Genomic DNA, 22,134 nt, shown 5'->3' with positions numbered 1-22,134 from the left:
AAATCCAAATTCTACCAACAACAGAGAGGATAAATGAATGTGGCATGTGTTTACAATGGTATTTTTAACAGCAGTGAAACTAAACTACAGCTGAATACAATAATGGGTGATACATATACAATAGTATTATATTATATACATAGAATGCTGATCCAAGTAAGTCAAATGCAAAATAATATGTGGTGTGAGTCCATTCATGCCAAGTCCAAGCAAAGGTGACGCTAGTCTATAATCCTGGAAGGCAGGACAGGAGCAGCCTGTGTGTAGATGTGAGCTTTGGGAAGGAGAAGGAGTGTAGTGATGCAGACCAGGCGGGAAGGGGCTTCGGGTGCTAGGTCTGGGGGATGTCTTCACAGATGCCTGCTGTGTGGTCATTCATAGAACTATGCATGCTTTCATCTTTGTGTACATTTCTGAATGAGTGTCATAATTCAATAAAAAATGCTTTCAAAGCCCGATGAGCACAAACGCCCACACTAAAATGACATAGCTTAAGCTCTGGACCCGGCAGGTGGACTGGAGAGGAAGGGTCTGGCAGGCTTTGTGAGGAGATGAACATTTAGGGCTCCTACAAATACGTGTAGCAAATTCAGGGAAAATGAAACTCTTTTTTTTATATGAAGTCAACATTCAACTTCCTCTTTTTAGCAGTCTTCATAAATCATGCAAAGCAGGCTGCCTGTTTTGGCAGCTCCAAAGCAAAATGACTCCACACACAGCTTCGTGTGTCCTCCCCTACTGGAAGGGAAACAAGTCTCAGCCAAGGCAAAACTGCAAAAGTTTGTCAGATATTTCCTGTGTCACCAGCTTCTCTCTGGAGCTTGGGTGCATTCGAACACTCCCTGGGCTCACAGCCAGAACTTCGATGCAAGTGCAAACCGCAGAAGCACCGGTTACTAGTCACTGGGCCTGCGCACGGCACTTCCTGTCTCTTATCCTGGCTTCCTGCATTTTCTAATCCACAGCAGGAAGATACAATGCATGCCTCCAGTGGCCCACAGCGCCCCACCCCCATCTCAAGGTGGTGTACACCTGGAAGGGACGGACCCACCCACCCCCATCTCCTTGGCAACCACACTTCGGGTGTCAATATCACCCTGCTCTTTCAACCTTCCTCCCTCTATCACACTGGAAAAGAATCTGATATCAGTAATTTATATTCCAAGGATTGATTGATTATTCTCCAACTGGAGCTCAGCCAGGCGTTTGCATTTTATGCCTTTTATCCCTAATTGTGGCATGAAAGACTTTCTTCCCTTGTTAAAGGAATTTGAGACATCAGCAAGAAGGTGGAGCGCTCCGGGGGCACGGGAGGGAGGGCCTGAAGTCGCACTAGCCAGATTCCGCCGGTTCTGAAGGTGAAGGAGCTCTCGCCCTTTTCTTTCGCAGGAGATGGAGCATAGTCAGAGGCGCCAGCCCCACGAACGGCCTCTGCTCTCCCACACTGGGGCAGGGAGACCGCAAAGGCCCCCTGAGGCTACAGGGAGAAGAAAGCCAGTCCGTCCGCGGCCCGCCGGGCTCTCGGGGAGGCTGGGCACCTCTCGTGCCTTCTGCTTGGAGCTCACCTCTGCCTTCCTCTCCAGGTCTCCTCGCCTTCCCTTATTGCCAGCCACCCCGCCCCTCTGTCCCAACACAGCAGAGAGACTTTATCGCCTGATTTTACTGCACTTTTAAGTAAGGGCCACGCTTTAATCCGTCTCACAGGGCAGGCTGGCATATCCCTGGGCCTCCTTTAGTCTACATCTGGCTATAACGTTTGCAAAATAATGTGGTTTTGTAATGTTTCTTCTTAGTTAACAGAGATGTTGCTGTCATGAATATGTTTAAAGAAAAAAGAAATTGAAAATTAAAAAAAAACACAGCAGAATGGATCAGTGCAAATCGTTAAGTACATGAGAGCCGAAAGTAGCAAATTGCCCAACTAGAAAACCCAACTGGGATGGAGAGGGAGCTCCCAAGATCTTGTCTAGACCAACAGAAAGTGTCTGAAGACGTGACTTTGATAAATGGGCTCCGGGCGAACCCAAGAAGGGCAGAAGATCTAGGGTGGGAGTGGAGCCGCCGCGGAGGGAGCCGTGGGGCTCAGCGCTGAGAGGTGGCCCTGGCACAGGTGCAGGGGACAGCGGCGACAGCCAGAGCCGGCGTCTGGCCGCCCGCGTGGGGAAGGAGGCAGGTGACCTTGCTGAGCGCCTGCCTGGCTGCCCGCGGACCTCACATACCTGACTCTGGCAGGGCCTGAGCAGCGGGAGCGCACACTACAGACGCGGTGGGCTGAGCAGGGCGGAGCAGTTAGGAAGCTGCGAGGTGCAGAGACAGACCTGGAGCCCCCACCTCGAGGGTTGGGGGGGTAGGAAAAGCCAGATCTTCTGGAGGTGTAGGAAAATTAGGGGCCTTCCGAAAGTTCACAGACAACCTGCATTATAAAAATACTATGTGTGCAATTGGAAAAATCTTGCACCAAAATAAATCTTTTATTTCCTTTTTTCCAAGAACATTTTTTTAAAATATTTTATTTATTTATTTGAGAGGTAGAGTTACAAACAGAGAGAGGGAGATTCAGAGAGAAAGGTCTTCCATCAGCTGGTTCACTCCCCAGATGGCCTCAACGGCCAGAACTGTGCCGATCCGGAGCCAGGAGCTTCTTCTGGGTCTCCCACTCCAACACAGGGGCCTAAGCATTTGGGCCACCTTCCGCTGCTTTCCCAGGCCACAGTAGAGAGCTGGATTGGAAGACGGGCAGCCAGGACACGAACTGGTGCCCATATGGTATGCCAGTACCACAGGTAGAGGTTTAGCCTACTACGCTACAGCACTGGCTCCAAAAATACTTAAAAAAAGATTTATTTATTTATTTATTTATTTATCTGAAAGAGTTACAGAGAGAGTGAGAGACAGAGAGAGATCTTCTGTCTGCTGGTTCATTCCCCAGATGACCGCAATGACCAGGGCTGTACCACCCCAAAGCCAGTAGCCAGGAGCCAGGAGCTTCTTCCAGGTTCTCACACATGGGTGGCAGGTACCCTACCTCTTGGATCATCTTTCTCTGCTTTTCCCAGGACATTAACAGGGAGCTGGATCGGAAGCAGAGCAGGAACAGGAGCCGGCGCCCAAATGGGATGCCAGTGCTGCAGGTGACAGCTTGTGAGGCCGCGATGCCGGCTGCTTGAGAACTCTGTGAAGTGCCCGTGTATCCTGGGAGCTTCCCACCTTGTTGTTGGAGGAGGTGGCTGTTGATTGTCCCTGGAAAGACATCGTTTCTGCAAGGCACACCTGTCCCGGTCCCTTTCAGGATGTAGGAGTCAGAAGCTCCTTTCGCGAGTCATCACACGGGAAAGAAGTGGCTTCTTGCTGGCTTCACGTTAAAATTTGAAGATGGAAAAGAAAAAAGGAGGGATGGGCGGGCGGGGAGGGACAGGTGTTTAAATTAGCAATGTTCCCTCCACGTGATTTTGCTTCAGTCCAGGCCTGTGAGCTTGATAGGGCTCAGAATGAACGCGAGCAGATGTGCTCATCACACCAGCAGATAGATTACAACTAATCCCAGATAAGATGACGAAAACCCAGGGCACAGGGGTCGCACACCACCTCCGTCCTCATCTGCCTCTAATTGCGCGGCCCCACCCCGCACACCTCCGCCCGCCATGCTCCTGCGGTGTGCCCCCCTGCTCAGGAGTCGCCAGTGCCAGGGCGGCTCCTTTTGGCTGAGGGCAAGCTCCAGTGTCACCTCTCATGAGTGAGTCAGTCCCAGGAGAGGATTGCACGCGATGATGTATACGGAGGTAGCAAACCTCTCTGGACACATGGTAAAACTCATTAAATGCTCCCATCTGCAAACAGTACCCTGCGTTACTGGCTGCCAACTCTGGGTCATGCACATTTCTTAATTATTTTAAGGATTTATTTATTTATTTGAAAGGCAGAGTTACAGAGAGGCAGAGGTAGAGAGGAGAGAGAAAGAAAAAAAAATAGAGGGAGGGAGGGAGGGAGAAAGAAAGAGATCTTCCATCCACTGGTTCACTCCCCAGATGGCTGCAACGACCGAAGCTGTGCCAATCCAAAGCCAGGAGCCAGGAGCTTCTTCCATGTCTCCCATGCTGGTGCAAGGGCCCAGGGACTTGGGCCATCTTCTACTGCTTCCCCAGGCCATAGTAGAGAGCTGGATCAGAAGTGGAGCAGCCGGGACTGGAACTGGAGACCATATAGCATGCCAGCGCTGCAGGTGGCGACTTTACCTGCTACGCCACTGGGCCGCTTCCTCCCCCCCCCCCCAATGTTTTTTAAGTACATGCAAGGAATTCTTGCTAGCTGTTCCCAAAAGTCTGGCAGTACACAAATTTAGCATTAAAATGTAAAGGTCTCCTGTTTCTGTACACATCCTTCCTACTATCTTTCCTCTGGGATAATCATATACCTATGATTAAATCATATAGATACTTAGCCAGATATACATATATATGCTTTTAATAATGCATAATAATGCATAAATACACATTATATAATATTCATGTATTATGTATGCTTTTAGCTGCACAGTCTTGTACCACCTAGTCTGTGTATGTACAACTAGATGTATGGTAGGCCACAGCATCTAAGTATGTGTAATATACTCCATGTTGTGCACACACTGACAAATCAGCTAACAATGCATTTCTCACCACAGAGAGACTGTATGTACATATATATTCATATGTGGGTGTATATGTCTATGTGTATTTTCAGATAATCGGTATCGTGATATCTACTAGTCTGCAACCTTTTCCATATTTAAGGTCAACGTGTTCTGTTATAGTACCCATAGATCTATTTCATTCATTTTTAGAAGATTTACTTTATTTATTTGAAATGCAGTTACAGAGAGAGGGAGACAGAGAGACAGAGAGGTCTTCCATCTGCTGGTTCACTCCCCAAATTGTAGCAACAGCCAGGGCTGGGCCAGGCCAAAGACAGGAGCCAGGAATTCCTCCAGGTGTCCCATGTGGGTACAGGGGCACAAGCACTTGGGCCATCTTCTGCTGCCTTTCCCATGTGCATTAACAGGGAGCTGGATTGGAAGTGGAGCAGCCAGGACTGGAACTGGTGCCTATCCGGGATGCAAGTATCACAGACAGCAGTTTAAATAGCTACACCACAACACTGGCTCCTATTTCATTCTTTTAACTATTGCATTGTATTCCATTGAGTGAAGGTACTATAATTTACTATTATTTTTTACTTTAAAAAAAAGATATTTGACAGAGAGGGAGACAGAGACAGACACAGAGCCTCCAAATGTCCACAATGGCTCCAATACATGACTTAAGCCATCATGTATTGCTTCCCAGGGTGTATATTATCAGGAGGCTGGACTCAGGAACAAATAAGGGACTTGAACCCAGGTACTCTGGCATGGGATGCAAGTGTACTAACTGTCACCTTAACCACTGGGCCAAACACCTGCTCCCAATTTATCATTTTAAATAATGAGGTCTGAATGTCACAGCCATGTTCTGGATTGAGAGCGAGGGAGAGAGAGAGAGAGAGAGAGAGAGAGAGAGAGAGAGACTGTCCTTTCTCCTATAATGCAAATTAATCTGTATTTCAATTTCCCATTTTGTCCAGCAACAGAAAACCCAGCCTTATCCATTCATAGTAAACTCATTCACCGCAGGGTCTGCTCAGTTCATTGCAGACTTCAGCTCAGTCAGCTACAATATCTCCTTCAGGGTGGCATCAACATTCTGGGCTCCCGTGGCAGCAGGGTAGGCTCAGAGTTAGTCCACAGCCAGCCTCGATTCCACAGTCTTCAAAATGAACCTCAGTTGATCATCAACATTGTACCCACTGAGAGCTGCCATGATGCCCACAACCCTGCCAAATGGGCAGAGTCCCTCTGGTGGACTCCCGGGCTCTCCAGTGCAGGCTGCGGCCTCACACCCTCTCCCAGGCTCTGGCAGCCCTGCCGCCACTCTCACCTGTTGCTGCCTAACTCACCAAGCTGGCTCAGGGAATTCCCTCTGTCCTGGGGCCGATGGCACCTGTTCACACACTCTCCAAACCTACCCAAGATGTCTGCCACTAACCTTCCCCTCCAGGCTTGGTCCTGGTGGTTTGGAGACGCTGTCTGAGCTCCTACTCTGAAACGCAGGCCACCAGCTCTTCCCGAATCTCCTCTCTGATCCTCTGGAAGCTATCTTCCGTCCCTGTGGAATACCACCATGAACATACTCCCAGTAAATACCACCATGAGCATGCTGCCTTCCCTAACTGCCGTTGTTCTGTTGAATAACAGCTCTTTGATGTCCACTTTCGAATTTAAAAAATATCTGTTGACCGTGTTCCATTATGAAAGATAAGGGTTTTAGCACTCTTAAATTACACATCCCCTTCCCCCACTTCACATCACAACTTTCATTCTTTTATTTATTTATTATTATTATTTATTCTTTCTGCTGGCTACTCCTCTGAGCAGGGATATTTTTAAACAGCTCATTAATGATTGATTAAAACAGGCATCATTTATCAACTCCTTGTTATGAAAGGCAAGAAAGATAACAGTACAATCACCCATTCTTCCTCTTCCTCTTCTCCCTTGACTTCCCGAGTTTTGCTAATTATTACTCTTATGTTATCAAGGTAAATAATGATTATATTCTACTCTGCAACTGCATTTCCTCCATGTACATTCTTCTTTCATTTAAGAGACTGGCTCTAAAACGGGAATCAGTTGGTCACATTGACAATATCATGATTAGGGGAAGGAGGGGATTGGGTCATAGAGTGGGAAATAGATCCAAATGTCAAGGTCTAGTAGGTCCTGTTCTGCTTTCCTTCTGGCTTCCCCACGTCTCTGAAAGAGACCCATGATCCTGCCATTCCTAAGACTCACCACAGTATTCCTGTCATCACGTGCTGTCTCCTTGCCTGGTTATCTCTAATTTGCTTATTGATCTTGTTATTATTTTCATTAAGGACATCTGAGCTTCCCCATCATAAAACGACTGCATTTTGTCCTATAACTTGAATCCATCTGGCTGGTAATAAAATTCTAGCTTCAGTTTTCCCCCCTGAGAACTTGAGACATCAGACATCTCCCCGTCAGGTGTTCTCCCAGTGTGGTGTAACATTCAACATCACTGATGAGAAGTCGGCTATAGGTCGCTTTCTGTTTTGCTTGTAGGTAAACTTGCCTTTCTCTGCAAGTTTTTAGCACTTTTCTCTCTTAGCCGTGGTGTGCTAATGTTGCATTGAGTATTGAGACACAAGTCCTTCCTTCCTCCACCTTCTTTTAAAATTGAAGTATAACTTGGCAAATGACAAAATGTCAAAAGTCTTCAATGTGTTTACATCTGAATCCACCCCATTTAACCACATTCCAGATCAGAATGTGGAACACCTACAGCACTCCAGAACGCTTCCCCAACTTTCCTTCTTCATTCTCCCACCAGGCAAAACCAGTCTTTTAACCTCTGTCAACATAGATTATTTTTGCTGGTTTGACCTTCCCGTAAATGGAATCAAAAGTAGTTAGTCTTCTGTGCCTGACTTCTTTAACTCAACGTTATGTCTGTATGATACATCCATGTTGTTTGTGATAGTTTGCTTTTTGCATCACTATGTAATATTCCATTGCACAAATATCCAGCCATGTGGTACTTGATGACATGGATACCTGCTGAGAAATGTGTTGTTAGCCAATTTTGTTGTGCAAACATCAGACAGTATCCTGACACTAACCTAGATGGTAAAGGCCACTACACACTTAAGCTTTGTAGCAGGTATTGTGGTATATGCCGTCTGCAGTTGATCAAAACATTGTCCCAAATGTTTGCTAATGCTTGATGATGTTACAAGCTTTTTCATTTTAGCTACTCTGATGGGTGTGTAGAGCGTCATATTGTGGTTTGGTTTCTATCTTTAATACTAATGGAACTCTGTTACGTGCTTATTGGACATCTGTATATGTTCTTTCATCAAGTGTTTGAGGTTTTTTCTTCTGCCTATTTTGGGCAGGCATTTGGCCTAGTAGTTGAGATGCCAGTTAAGATGTCTGTACCCCACTCCAGAGTGTTCTGGGTTCAGTTTCCAGCTCTGGATCCCGATTCCAGCTTCTTGCCAATGCAGAGACAGGTAATGGAGCAAGTAATTGGGCCTCTTTCTGTGGGAGACATGAACTGAGCTCTTTGCTCTTGGCTCAAGAGCCCCAGTCCAGCCCCAGCGGGAGGGGACATCTGTGGGAAAACTAACAGGTTAGAATGAGCTCTCCTTCTCTCCCTTCTCTCTCTCAATATCTCAAATGAAAAATAAAAAGAAAATTGGGCTCTTTATTTCTTATTGATTCATAAGAGATCTTTGTATATTCTGGACATGAGATTTTTGCTGGCTGTTGTGTTTCAAATATATTCTTCCACCTTGTGGCTATATTTGCTTTTCTCATTTTTTGATGAGGAAAAATTCTTCATTTCAAGGAAATCTAATTTGCCAATCTTTTCTTTTTTGCATAAGGTTTTTATGTGTCCTCTTCAAGGGGCCTTTGATCCAGAGACCTGTTCAAGAAGTCACAGCCCAGTCATGAGTCTATTCAAGTGTTCTGGCGATCTTGGCCATTTTACTTTTCACCGTTAGGTCTACATTCCATCCCAAAGTAATTCTGTGTACCTTGTACAGTAGGAATTAAGACATTTTCCCCATGTGCGTGCCTAATTAACCCAGCACTATCTATTGAAAAGATCACCTACTTCTCCCTGGCAATTCCAGTCAAGCCTTTGATAAAAATCATACATGCCATATATGCAGGACAGTTTCCAGATTCTCTGTTTTATCCCATTGGTCAATTTATCCACCCATATTCAAATATCTAATTGATTACTACAGACTTACAGTAAGTATTCTTATTTAGTAAAGCCCTTTATCATGATTTGTTTCCAATATTGTGTCAGATACACTACATCATTTACATATCCATATACATTTTAGAATAAGCATGTTGATTTCTGCCAAAAAATAAAAGCCTGGGGTCGTTATGCATCAGTGGACCAATTCAGATATATTTAGTATTTTAATAATATTGAGTCTTGCCATCCACAAATGTGATATATTCTTTCATTGATTTAAATCCACTGAAATTTCACTGGGCAATGTTTTGTAATTTTCCGTTTAGAGGTCTTAGACATCTTTCACTGGATTAATTTCTAATTATTTTCTATTTTCTGGTTTGTTTGTTTTTAGTTTCTGTTTTTGCAAATTTGTAGAAATTCAGTTGAGTTTTACATGTGTAAATTGTACAGCAAATTTACTTAATTCACTAGTAATATCTAATAATTTCAATAGATATCTTGGGGTTGTTCCTACTTATACATTGACCAGTGAGCAATGAAGTTTTAGTTCTTATTTTCCAGTATTACTTGTTTTCACACCTTATTGAAATAGATAGGACCTCTACAATGATAGTACATAAAAATGGAGACTTAAACAACCTGGTCTTATTTCCTACTTCATGGAAAAGTATTCACTATTTTATCATTTATCATTGATTACATGATAGTAACTGTAAAGCAAACACTCCTTATTAGTTTAATGACAGTCTCCTCTATTTTGCTGAGAGGTTTGTTTATCGAGAATAGACACGAAATTCTGTCAATGTTTTTCTACAACTATTGAATTCCATGAATTCTCTCCATTTTTTTTCAAAGTAAGATAACATTGATTAATTTCAACTGTTAAGCCAACTTTATATTTCTGAAATATGTTGCACTCAGGATACATTATCATCTTATATATTAATGGATTTAATTGGCAATTTACTTTTGGATGTTTGCTTCCATATTCACAAATACGTCTACAGTATTCTTCTCTGGTCAGGCTTTTCTATGGAAGTCCCTCACAAAATGACTTGAGAACTGTTTCCTCTGTATTCTCTGGAAAGTGTGTGCAGGATTGGCATCGGCATATTTGCCCCCTAACTATTGACAGAATTCACTAGTTATCACCTAGACCTGACTGCTTCTCTGTGTGAACTGATTACTAATTCAATCACTTTCACAAGTATGGCAACAGTTAGATCCCTGTTTCTTAGTTGTGTTTTGATAAACTGTATTTTCAGGGGATTTATCTATCTCGTCTAGGTTATAAATGATACTGTCATCATATTCCTTCCATCTTTTTTTATCTCTTTAATGTTTCTAGGAAATTAGATTTCCTTTTTGCATTTCTGATACTAATCCTGTGTGTTTCCTTTCTTGTCATATATTAATATTTACTTTTTATAATGATTATATACCATTTTATTATTTTTTAAGAAGCAACTCTGGCTTTGTTGATTTCTCTTTTTATGTCTTTTGCTTTTAAACTTTTCTTTGGTTTTACCTTTATATTTTTTCTGATTATGGGTGTTTAAACATTCTGCCTTTAAAGTAAATGCATCTAATGCTATGAATGTTCCTTAAGTCACTGCTTTAATTGCACGCCATAAATTTGATATGTTATTTTATTATAATTCAGCTCAAATTATATGCTAATTGCTATTTTGATTCTTCTTTGACCTAAAAGCCTTTTTTAGTATATTGTCTGCCCCAGAGTTTTTAAGCCTTTGGAGATTTTGTATCTCTTTGCTATTTATTTCTTATTGAATACTCCAGGGGTCAGAGGACATCCACTGGATGACATGACCTCAATTCTTTCAAGTTCATGGGAATTTTGCATCCATTACAGGTTACAATTTATGTTATTAGACATCCAATGGTTAACTGAAAAAAAAATGTATATTCTTCTCTTGCTGGATATAGTGTGTATACCATCAATTAGGCCTTGTTGACAAACCATGTTTATCAAATCTACATCCGTACTGATTTTCTATTTACTTTTTTTTTAAAGATTGTTATTTATTTATTTGAGAGGTAGAGTTACAGAGAAAGGGAGAGACAGAGAGAAAGGTCTTCCATCTGCTGGTTCACTCTCCAAATGACTGCAAAGGCCAGAGCTGGGCTGATCTGAAGCCAGGAGCTAGGAGCTTCTTCTGGGTCTTTTATGTGGATGCAAGGGCCCAAGCACTTGGCCCATTTTCTACTGCTTTCCCAGGTCATAGCAGAGAGCTGGATTGGAGAAGAGCACCTGGGACTCAAACTGGCGCCCATGTGGGATGCTGGCACCATAGGCGGATGCTTAGCCAGCCCCTCTGTTTACATTTTCAGTGAGTTACTGAGAAAGATCTGCTAGAAGTTTCAATGATGGCTGAATATTCAACTGTCTGTCCTTTCAATTTACATGTTTTAAAAGTATTGTGAATGAATACAAATTTTGTCGTATTTTAATTGCCCTTTTGAGTTGAATTTTTATCAATCTGAAGTGTGCCTTTTTATTTTTTATTTTATTTATTTATTTGAAAAGCAGTATTTGTGTGTGTGTGTGTGTGAGTGTGTGTGTGAGAGAGAGAGAGAGAGAGAAATCTTCTATCCTTTGGTTCATTCTCTAAATGGCCACAATGGCAGGGGCTGTGCCAAGCTGAAGCCAGGACAGGGGTCCAAACACTTGGGTCATCTTCTGCTGCTTTCTCAGGTGCATTAACAGGGAGCTGGACTGGAAGTAGAGCAGCCATGACTCAAACTAGCACACATATGGATTGCTGATGTTGCAGGCCAGGGCTTAAACTCACTGCACCACAATGCTGGCCTTAGTGTGCCTCTTTATACCTTATAATTATTCTTCTCTTAAAGTTTATTTTAATTGTTAATATATCAGTTTTCATTGAGTTGGTGTTTACACAGAATATCCCTTTCAATTTTTATAGTCAATTCCCTTGAGTTTCTAAAAAGGAGTACTATTTGTAAATGGCATATATTAATGTTTATTTGTCCATTATAACAAGATGTGTAATTTAATTATACTTTTGAATGGCTTGTATTTATAGTATAACTATTTAAATGGCATTTATATTTAATGTAATCACTGATATAATTAACATAGTTAATTTTTATTTGTATTCTATTTGTTCCATATAGTCTTTATTTTTATTTTACTTTCTTAATAATCTTTTTAAAATTAATCCAATTTATATTTCATTTTTTTCTTCCATTTATTTCTTAATTGTTTTGTTTTTTCTTATTCTTTAATGTGGAGATTTTAAAAAGCTGCTTATATTCTTTTGAATACTGATGGTCACAATATTAATCTTTGATTTACTGTATTTACTGTATTTAATATTTATACAATTTGTCAAATAATGCAATGAATTTATAATTTAATTCCATTGATCCCCCCTTCACTCCCTTCATGTCATTGTTGTTCTTTAGTTTACTTTTATATGTATTTTAAATATTGCAAGACTTTTTAATGTTTTTTCATTTGACACACAACAGTTGTATGTATTTATAGAGTACAGAATGATATTTCAGTACAATATACAATGTGGAATGATCAGCTCAGAATAATAGGCATATCCATCACCTCAAACATTTATCATTTCTTTCTGCTGGAAACATTCAAAATCCTCTCTACTAGGTTTTTTGAAACATACAATTAGTTGTCTCACAAAACATTTTTATTACTATTTTTTTAGAACTCAAAACTTACATTTACTGACCTTTCTGTATTTTTCTGGTATTTCTGTATCCTTTCTGGTATTTTTCATTCCTTCCTGATATTTTGGAGTTCTCACTGTATCATTTCCTTCAGCCTTTAATTTTTTTCAATATTTATAAGAATATAGATCTGCTGGAATTTTTTTCAGTATTTTATATTAAAATATCTATATTTTGTCCTTATTTTAAAGGGTTTTTTGATGAGGTATATGATATGAAATTGGAAATTCAATTTGTTTGTTAAAGCACTTCAAATATATCATTCCAACATCATCTGACTTCTATAGTAGATGCTAAAAAATCAGTAGTCTTATTGTTGTTTCTTTGATGGCAATATGTGTGTTCCTCTAAATGTTTTATAGTACCCTCCTTCTAGCATTTTCACTGCTATAAACCTAGATGTAGATAATTGTTTTAAAATTTTATTCTGCTTGAGTCTCCTGGATCTACAGGTGATGATACTCATCATATTTGGAAAATTCTCCCTTGTTATTCCTTTAAATATCACATCTGTTCTATTGTGTCTTCATTTTTCTCAGAGTACAAGTATGATATACCTTTAGACCGTGGCCCACATGTCGGCTCTGCTCTGTTCACCCCAGCCTTCTGTCAGGAGGCAACTGACAGAATTATATCCTAGGAAAAGAAACTCAAGCAGACAGATGTGGTCTCGCTCAGCCAGGAAGACATAAACAGGATTTACAGGATCCTGGGAGGCCAGGATGGAGGGGATGAACAGGGCATAATGTTGGAGGTGAGAGAACCATGCAGAATGAAAACTTCAGCAATATGCATGGGAATTTTCTTGATTTCTCAACCGCATACTAATTCCTGTAGAGCAAATGAAATTCCCTGAGGCTTGGAAAATGACAACTTGTAGACTGCTATAAGATTTTTAAAAACCTTCCAGAAAAGATATAGGGCTTTGAGAAGTACAAATTATGATCAGGTAGAGTGGGAAATCCTTTTGAACATCCATAATTTAAACAGGGACCTCAAAAAAGCCATATCTTGCAAGTGGGTAGATTAAAACAAATGCCTGTCATCCACTCAAAACACAATACCAAAAAGCAAGATTAAGCAGCTTGCAATCAGGAGAGAAACCAGTTAACAAATCAGACTCTGAAATAATAAAAAAATGAAAGTAGTAGACAATTATAACCTGTTTTTTTGAAAAATCACAAATTTAAAGGAAATCATAATCAGAAAATTAATTGTAACTAACAGAACCAAATGTAACATCAAGAAATTAAAAATATCTAAACTGAAAAATTCATGGAAATACATATTCCCAACAAGATAATCCCCTGGGGAAAGAATCACTTTTTTCATTAAATGATGCTGCAATAACTGGTTATCTGGATAAATAGGAATGCCAGCCCTTATCTCACAACACGAACAAATGTTCACTCAAAATGAATCATGAACTTAAATATAAAAGTTAAATCCATAATAAACCCTATAACTTTAGTTCAGATAAAAGTTTCTTAGGATGAATCGTAAATAAGATTCCATCAAAATTAAAAACTTCTGCCTGCTCTCCAAAAGACTCCATTAAGAAAACTTTAAGATAAGTCATGAACTGGGAAAAGAGATTTGCAATGCATGTATCTGACAAAGAGCTTGTTCTCGGAATATATAAGGAACTCATAACTTACTAACACAGACAAGTCAATTTTGAAACGTGGGTGAAGTTTATGTACAAATCTTCACAAAGGAAGATAGACAATGGTCAATGACACTTGAAAAGATACTAAATATCATTAGTCATTAGTTAAATATGAATTCTTTAAAGATTCATTCATTTATTTGAAAGGCAGAGCTACAAAAAGGCAGAGAGAGAGAGAGGTCTTCCATTCACTGGTTCACTCCCCAGAAGGCCACAACAGCCAGAGCTGAGCCAATCTGAAGCCAGGAGCTAGAAACTTCTTTCAGATCTCCCACATGGGTGCAGGGGCCCAAGGACTTGGGCCATCTTCTACTGCTTTCCCAGGCCATAGCAGAGAGCTGGATCAGAAGTGGAGCAGCTAGGACTTGAACCAGAGCCCATATGGGATACCAACACTGTAGGCAGCAGCTTTTACCTGCTATGCCATAGTGCCAGCCCCTACATAGAAAAACCTAGTGGGATAGTATTCCACATCCCTCAGTGTGGCTAAAATATAACAGTCTGACAATATTAAGAGTGGATAAGGATATATAAGAACCTGATATTCATATATTGCTAGTAGGAGTATAAAAAGATACAACCATTTGAATAACTAGACTGGCGGTTTCTCATTTAGTTAGACCTACACCTATCCTAGACCAAAAAAATCCCACTGCTAAGAATTTCTGTAAAAGAAATGAAAGCATGTGTTCACATAAGGCTTGTTCCTTAATATATATGTTCCTGAACATATATGGCTGCTTTATTCAAATTAGAAAAATCTGGGCGCAAGCTAACTGTTATCAATAAATTATTGTAGTATGTTCATGGGAATTAAACACAGTAATAAAAAGAAATGAACTTCTTCTATACACATCCTAGATGGTCTCAAAAACATTAAGCTGAACAAAGGAAGCCAGACAAAATTATATAAAAGAGCAGACAAAACGTACCTACTGACTAAAAGCAGACTAGTGATTTCTGGGGGCTGGCATCACAGTAAGGGGTCATCGTGTGTAAGGAGTAGCAAAGGACATTTTACGGTTGTAGACATCCTGTGCATCTTCATTGGAGTGGTGATTGTAAGGATGAAAACTTTTGTCAAAACTCAAGAAACTCTACAATTAAAATAAGTCGCTCAAATGCCTTATTGTGTGTTACTGTATCTTGATAACACTTATTTATAAAGAAAGAAACTGCTAGTAGAGGTCATTTTTATTCTGCTTTTGGATTTCTCAATAGGCTTCCTTCAGTTTTCACTGTTCTTGGGGTATGGCTCTGAGTCATCTCATCGTGACTACGGGGATACGGTCTGTCTCGGGCTTTGACAGAGGGCCTGTGAGGTTTGCCAAGACTGTTCTGGCTAGGTAAGAATTCCAAGCTTTGGTTCCCAATCCACTAGCAGCTCTTTTTTCTGAGTATCTCCCTATGGTGAATAGGATTGGAATTTGATTTAAAATTTTGGGACTCTTCCGAGGCTCCCTCCTCACTTGCGACCCCATCTGTCAAGTACCAGCTCTCCTGGCCACCTGGGCTCAGAGCTGCATCTCCTCTCCTCTCCTTGGGGAGACTGCCTCTCTCTGGGGGGCACCTCCCCCAGGCAAGCGTCTCAAGGGAGAAAGGAAGTGCGAATGTGGGGCTCACCTCTTGTGTACTTCTTCCCATATAGTCTCTCTGGTCTGGTGCTTCTCCAATGCCCAAACACAAGGTTTTAGATATTTTCTGGCTGGTTTTCATAGTTGTTTATGGTTGGAGTTTCCACCAAATACCAGCGACTTCATCGTGACTGGAAGTTGTTCACATGTGGGTATTTGTAAATCTTTTCCAATCACATGTAGGGAGTAAGCAGAACTTAGCAAAGAGGAAATAAAGATAATAAAGGCACAGAAATATAAGAATAAGCATAATGGAAAAACAGCAGTGAAAGTAAAGAAGGAAACTTGGAAATATAAACACTATCGCTAATGTTTCTCTCTCTTTAGCAGTGGAAGTTATTCTTCCAATAATCTCCGTCTTCTGTATGCTTTCTAGAAATTCATTTATTCAGACAGTAGTCTTTAGTCACAATATCTTTTTTTTTTTTTTTTTTTTTTTTTTTTTTACAGGCAGAGTGGACAGTGAGAGAGAGAGAGAGAGAAAGGTCTTCCTTTGCCATTGCTTCACCCTCCAATGGCCATCTCAGCCGGCGCGCTGCAGCCGGCGCACCGCGCTGATCCGAAGCCAGGAGCCAGGTACTTCTCCTGGTCTCCCATGGGGTGCAGGGCCCAAGCACTTGGGCCATCCTCCACTTCCCTCCCGGGCCACAGCAGAGAGCTGGCCTGGAAGAGGGCAACCGGGACAGAATCCGGCGCCCCGACCAGGACTAGAACCCGGTGTGCCAGCGCCGCAAGGCGGAGGATTAGCCTAGTGAGCCGCGGTGCCGGCCAGTCACCATATCTCTTAAGCTTTCCTATCAGATTTTCCATCCTTTCTTTACTTTTAAAAAAAAAATCAAAATTTATTTATCTGAGAGGCAGGGGCTGGGGGCAGAGAATGAGAGAGATTCTCCCAATGGGTTCAGTCCCCAGATTCCTGCAACAGTTAGTGGGGGGAGGGGACAAAGCCAGGAGCCAGGAACCCAATCCAAGTCTTCCATGTGGGTAGCAGGAGTCCAATTACTGAACCATCACTGCTGCCTCTCAGAGTCTATTAGCAGGAAGCTGAAGCCAGGATCAAACCCAGGTGGTCTGACGTGGGATGTAGGCATCCTGACTGGTATCTGAACTGCTAGATCAAACCCTCATCTGCACCCTTCACTTTTTACTCTTCTACAGCCTTGTTGGCTTTCTTGATATTTACATTTCTGGTACCCAGCTTTGTCTTCAGTCATGCCTATTTCATTATTAAATTGCTCATTGATTTTTCTGAGTTAACAATAATAATATAAATTTCCTATTTCCTCTTTAGGTTCTTCGATTGCATCTTTTCATGTTTGTTGCAATCTTGCAAATGTGCGTACATTCTATTCTGCTTCTTTATCTCTGTTTCATCAATGGTCAGTTCTACTTCTTGACCTTGCACCTCCATCTCCTGTCCTAGGTTTTACTTAGGTACCTAATGATTGTCTATTCATATTCACAAGTGAAGAACTCTATCTGCTCATGTGGTAAGCTAGTGTAGGTTTCATCAGCCCCATCCTCATGTTTTCAGCTGGGCACTAGAAAGCTGGCGGATGACAACAGGGAGAATTCCTGCTGGGGAATGTGCATGAAGAGGGGGCAAGCAGGCATGCCGGAGGTGGGAAACTTTCCACAGTAAAAATTACTCTGCCCTGGGGATGGGGCGCCTTGGTGGAGGTGGGCTTCTCTCCTCAATGGAGCTGCTTTTTCTTTCTCTCTGCTAAGTTCAATACTATATCTAAGTTCAAATCCTCACCAGGAGGTCTCTAGAGCCTAAGAGGGTTTTGTGGGAAAGTCAGACCTCAGTCTGTGGCAATCCCAATAAATTAGGAGATTGGATGTGGATGAGTCCTTGGGGTAAAGAACCCAAGCCCTGGAAAATGCAGTCAATGGCCTCTCACCGCACAGACAGCTGATGAGTTCAGGATGCTGCCCCCTGCTCACCGGGAAAGGCAGTGCTAGAAGACCAAGGGTGGAAGGGGTGGGGAGGCAAAAGGCCAGACTTTGTGTTCCCACCATTTTTCTATCAGCTTCTCACAGGCATAGTTTCTCTGCATCCCTGATTTGACTCCTGGGGACAACTGGACCAGAGCTGTTAACAGTCACGTGTGTTAGACAAGGGTTGCACAAAGCAGTGGTAGAAAAAGGAAAACAAGCAAACACGTGAGCCGAGCCTCCTCTGTTATTTTTCTGTTTTATCTGCTTATACTCTCAACTGACTCCCTGTCTTGAGGTTTCCATTTATAGTGCTCCCAGGTTGATTGGGGTGAGAGGAAGAGAGGGCACAGAATTGAAGCAGTTGGCCTCGTTTGGCCTCTTGGACAGCCCAGAGCTTCTTAAGGGCCAATTTCTGGCTGTAATGCAGCAGATTCTATCCAGAGGCCTGATGGGCTGAGTTCAGTGGTTTGGGCCTTAAGCTGGGACTGCTGAGACTGTGGGTAACCAATACCACAAAGGGGTGTGAGAAAGGGTTCCAAGTTTAAAATAGTCTAGGGTGTGTCCTGCATTTGCAGAGTCATTGGAAAAATAGCTTCATCAAAGGAACAGAGCCTAGAATTTTCGGCTTGCCTGCTGTGTGTCAGCATTGAAGCAGGGCAGTTGGTTTACCTCTCTTTACCAAAGCCAATGCAATTATTCAGCAAAGCTGGAGAGACAGATGCAGAGTGTGAGAAGACTGAGCAATGTCTGTGCCTTGCTTCCTTGCATATTTGGACACAAATGAGATTGTAGGGTCATAATCCTTTCAGGTCTTTACATGTTGTACTGAACAGTTATCATTTTGACATCTGTCAAGCAACTTCTTTATTATTTGTGAGAGCCTCCTATTGTATTTGGTCTCTTCGTGAAGCTGGGCTTCACCTCCCTCCCACTAGGGAAACCAAAAATGCCCAATCCTCCCTCTGTTTGCTGGCAGCCACAGCACAGGCAGGCAAACAGGCTCAGCAAATGAGAGGCCCCTCCGCTGCACCTTGGCATTTGAGTGAGTGGCAGTACATGGCAGAGTGGTTAGAATCCCATGATGAGGTTAGTAGGGTGGCGGCAGGAGTGGTGAGACCAACGTCTTGCCAGACTGTTCCCCCACAAGGTGTTGACTGTGCTTTCCCTCTCGTGGCTTGCTATAGCCACCTCAGCTCCTGTATGTTATCCCAAAATGATCTTTTAGCCTGGCCTGTCCATTCTGACGCCATCTAATAAAAGATCGTCTTGTTAAGGTAGCAAAAAAAATCATGTCTATTACTAATAAAAGCATATCAACTCATCAGAATCCACTTTCAGACTGAGAGGTAGCAAAGCACAGTGGTTAAAACACATGGGCTCAGGAGCCACACTGCCCGCACTTGAAGCTACATACAGCTTTGCCACTTAACAATTCAATTGTGTAAGACAGCCTCCGGGTATATCAGTTCTCATATGTAAGTGTGGATGATCGTAGTGCGGTTCTCATTGGGTTATTCTGAGATATATATATATATATATATATATATATATATATATATGACTTGAAAGAGAGTGCCTGGCATATAGTAAGCACATTGTAATTAACAGATCTCCAGTAAAATATGGGAAACTTGAGATTGGTTACTTAGCTTAGAAAAAGCAGAAAGCAATGAAGTTTCATTGCTATTCCAAGATAGAATTCTAGTTTATAGCACACAGTAGCAAATTAGTTAATCAGATCTTTACCTTTGGTCATCTGGAATAAAGTGCCCATTAAAGACAAAGCTTCAGAGACTGATGTTGCTGCCAATGCAAAATCTACAGGGTAAGGAAGCTTCTTATCTCAGCAGTAGATAACTTTTTAAAGAAAAGGATGCACTTAAATTTCTGAATTCTTCTTGCTTGTTTCCTTTGTTCAAAAATAATTTTCAACAGTCATACAAAAATTGTGCATATTTATGGGGCACTGTGTGATGTTTCAATACATGTATATATTGTGTAATATCCAATCAGGGTAAATGTATCTATTTCCTCAAACATTTAAACATTTCTTTATGGGGAAAACACTCCAAGTCCCACGTTGAACATTTTTTGTAAAGAGTAATATATAGTATATTATCATAATCTCTAGTCATCCTACAGTGAAATAGAATGCCAGAACATCGAACTGCTATCTAGCTATAATTTCTCATATTTATATGAAAGTATCTCTTCTTATCCACATCCTTAGGGTGTAATAACTAAAGGCCAAATTTACAAGATTTTTTCCTTGCAGATTACAGAATTATGACATCTGTAGAATGAATCAATTCCCGATGTCTTTTCAGTTGGGCCTTCATTCAGGAGAGAAGAGGACATGGAAGCTGGATTGGATTAGATATATGGAGGTATGTTGGTATCTGAAGTCTGCCTCTCACTGATCCTCCCCAGCTCTTCTTGGTAACCTTCCCATGACCACATTTAAGGTGCTTGTTTACCTACAAGAACAAGTCGGTTTCCCTTTGGAGCTACCCTCTTTATTTGTACCCCAATGCATTCTTTTCTCCAAATTTGTCATTGAGAACCCATAATTCTCCAAGGAGAAAACAATAAGTTAAATCAAGAAGAGGGGCCTTTATCTCAAAAGAATTCCAGGATGTATTAATTTATATCTGCAAAAGTATTTGAAATGTACAAGGGAATTAATTGTATGCTTTGGATATGACTATTTAATATTTAAAATAGCAAGCAAGTGGACACCTATGTTCAATGCTCGTCTCCACTAGGTAAAACAGAGATATCAGAAACATTTTGATCTAATGTAGGTAGAGGAATTTGAATTTCAATGATCACACACATTGGCCTACTCCCTAAGCCCCTGAACAAGGCCCAGAAAAATCTCCCTCCATTGAAACACTGAGATATATATTGTTAAGGGAAGTAAGAACATCGTTGAGAGACAAACACTCTGGTGGTTGTAATATCTAGTCCAAAGGTGTGGAAGGAAGGCAATGCAATTAAAACGGGTTCCCTGATGTCAATGTTATGGAAGGATCCTAAGATTGGGGTGGGGGACAAGCAAGAAAAAAAAATCACAACTGGCTGAGGCAGATTGGGCTTGATGACCCTAAGACAAAGAAGTATGATCATGGCAAACAGAATGGGCTAAGCGACAAGATCATTGGAGGAGGTTGCATTGCTCATGGGGTGCTTTCACTGTAAGGAAGGGCTCCCTGTTGAATTAGTCAAGATAGACTGGCTTATGCTGTGCTAATTAAATGACCCCCAAGCCTCAGTTGCTTAGCACTTAAAAGTTTATTTCTCATTTACACAAAATCTATTCCTGGTCTGAGTGACTCTCTAGGGCTATTGATCACGCAGTGACTTAGGGAACTAGTCTGCTTTATTCCTGTGATCAAATTCACAGTTGCCATGGTAGGGGAGGAGATCACATGGGAAACCCGTTCCTGCTCTTCTGGGCTTCAGGCCAGAAGTGACACATGTTACGTTCGCTCACAGCCCGCTGACCAGGATGAGTCACACTGCACTACTTAACTAAAAGAGGGTAGTGAGATGGACAGACCAAGTGGAATATTGGGGTGCATTCATATCTACTAAGGCCCCAGTTGGTGTACATGAATAAATAAGCTAAGGCCTTATTTCAATTGCTGCCATCTTGCATTGGTCGCGGCATCTCTCCCAATTCCTAGATCAAAGTTCACAGACACAGAAACCTTTGAAAGAAGGGAAGATCAAGTACATTTAAGGAAAGATCCTGTACAAATGTCAAAATGTGTACTTTGAGTCTAAGGCACCATTGTTTATCATATGAGAGAGGTAAATGTTTAAATATTTGATGTATACTGGACACCAGGCCTAAACTGATGTGCTGTGTGGCTGCCCAGAATGCCAAAGTAATGTAATAGTCAGAATGGAGATTTATGCTAGACAGGTGAGTTACTTAATAATGCTAGCACATGGACTCAAAGTCCATGTCTTAATTAATGACATAAATATACTTACAGAAAGTCCTCTGTAAATGCTCTTTGCCCGTGGAGGGAGAGATATCACAATAATAAAGGACAAGAGATGGTTAGCCTTTCTGCTTTTTGCCTCATACTAAAATAATAAATAAAAATAGAAGCCATGCGACAATCATGAGAATCAGTATCATCATCAAATATTTGGAAATATGCAGAAATGATGATTCTAACTCACAGAACCGTTTTGTTTTTTGGTTTAGCCACTGCCATGGATAGATGAGCCTTGGAAAGTCGCCATGGATTATTGTGGGTTTAATAATGTATGACCCTAACACTGCTTTTCTTTTTCTCATCTCCTTATTAGAACAAATCAGTAC

Source organism: Oryctolagus cuniculus, chromosome 1 (assembly GCF_964237555.1).
Source record: "Oryctolagus cuniculus chromosome 1, mOryCun1.1, whole genome shotgun sequence".
NCBI classification, from domain to species: domain Eukaryota; kingdom Metazoa; phylum Chordata; class Mammalia; order Lagomorpha; family Leporidae; genus Oryctolagus; species Oryctolagus cuniculus.
This window is presented reverse-complemented; position numbering follows the sequence as displayed.